Raw genomic sequence first — 2087 nt, 5'->3', positions numbered from 1 at the left:
TAACTAAATTGGTACCACTGGTAATTGAACTTTAGTTCTGCAATTTAAAAGACAGAATAATTCTCTAGTGTGGTGATGCCCACTTATGACTGCATGTGAGTTACTTAGGGGGCAAATTAAAAGTTCTTTGGGATTTGTCCCCAGACATTTTAATTCTTGCTTGTTCAGGGTCCCAGAAATGTGCATCTTAAACAAGCATGCCAAGTGCTTTTGAAGCAAGTGAGTCTTGTTTGAAAATTTCAGGCTTAAAATATTACAGAGATGAAATGAAGATTCCCCACCCCGCGTGCCTTCCACATCTCTGTGCTGATCCACACACAAGCATTCACCCTCTCTGATGCATGCCAGGGACAGCAGGAGCTGGTACTGGGACGGGGCTACACTCAGGGAGTTTCTAGACACAATCTTACGTGATTAACTTAACAAAAGCATGAGCAAGAGGGGTTGCCATGGCTCTGAGCAATAACTGAGTCATGAAGCACCTCTTGACCACCGCAGGGAAGCTTGGGTAGAGAGCTTCGAGCTGCTGGGACCAAAGCCGAGGACTCACGGCGCTGGGCAGGCGCCGCCCCACAGAGCTCGCTCCCTGCCCGCTGTTAAGCACCTTTAAAGGTCTTCTTTTCCTTAAGGGTGATTTACTCTGAGATAGTCTTCATGTGATGGCGATGGGTTGAAAGCACAATAGATGATACAAGAAATGATGAGCCAGGGAGGTGGCTCAGTGGAATAAGCGCTTCCCTGGCAAGCGCAAGGGCAAAAAAAAGAAAGATCTTAAATTGATTAGCACTGTGCTGGAGTCTCTTGGAGAAGAGAAGCTCTATCTTTTCCTCAACAAACTTTTAATACTAAAAAGACCAAACCAAACCAAACAAAACAAAAAACCCAAGCATCTTAAGCATAATGAAAACATGTCTACTGTGACATTTGCAAACATGCACTCAGTATTTGGACTCCTGTAAGTGTGGGACAAGTTACTTAACTTCGTTAAGCTTTAAGTTCCTCAACTGCAAAACAAGGACAGCAGTGGTGCCCCACTCACGGGGCTGTGTAGACACAATATAATTCCTGCCATGTGTCCGGAATGTGTTCGACTTATCATTGCTGTCATTAATACGCGTTTGCCTTCTGAAAGGTGATGGGGTAAATCTCAGTCTCCCTTGTTATTAAAATGGGACTGATGAGTGGAAAAACTGACATCATCCATAATCACAGCCACAATGGCAAACGCAGGCTGAAGATGTTTCCCCAGGAGAGTCAGCCACCTGTGCCTGTCTCCAGGGGTCAGCAGCATGCCGGGCCACAGCGGGGCTTATCTGCCTCCGCCTCTGTCTTGAAGCCAGGACAGAACATTCTCTGCCGCCAGAACTTGCCTGCCTGCCCCGCTGAGAGAAGAGGTTCGTGCTGGAGCTGTGCCTGCTGCCTCTCGGTGTCTTGGGAGCCAGGCCCGCCGAGCCTTCCCCTGCTGGGGCTTCTGGAGCCCGAGGCACCTGCCTGATGTACGGCTCAGTGGAAAGAGGTATGTTCCGGTGGTGCCTCTTTCCACCAACAAGCTTAATCAGCTCAGCTCTTCTGAAGCTTTACTAGGTTTTCAGAAAGCAAATGGGGGTTCTGAGCTGCACAAGCCAGCCAGGTAAGATGCCTCCATGAGCCAGGCTGTTCTCTTTGTGCCAAACCATGGCCACCACTGTCACATTGTCTCAGGATTGTGACCTAAAGGTCCAGTGGCCTAGGAGACAGGAAGAAAGGGGAGCAGGCCAAGCCACTAAACATCAGTTTTCTAAAAGCTGATACTTTGAAGATCAATTTGATTACCAAACAATAGAAATAACAATTTCCAAGCCAGACTATGGAGACTCTTTTTGAGGGGACAGGATCTTGATTTTCAGTTTTCCTGTTACTTTCTGTTCCAGTGCACTGACTTCCTTCCACTGCAGCTTACTGTCTTCTGTGTTTGCGCGCTGCTCTGCTGCCACCTCTGTGTCCGTGTGTGCTCCTGTCCCCGCTCTCGGGGCCCAAACAGCTGCAGCAACCCTTCCAGTACAGCTGCAGGTAGCTCATGATTTTATAAATGGGTACCTGGTCACATG

This window comes from Octodon degus, unplaced genomic scaffold (genome assembly GCF_000260255.1).
Source record: "Octodon degus isolate 3935 unplaced genomic scaffold, OctDeg1.0 scaffold00023, whole genome shotgun sequence".
Taxonomy (NCBI): Eukaryota; Metazoa; Chordata; class Mammalia; order Rodentia; family Octodontidae; genus Octodon; species Octodon degus.
The sequence above is the reverse complement of the archived record's forward strand: the minus strand, read 5'-3'. Positions refer to the sequence as shown.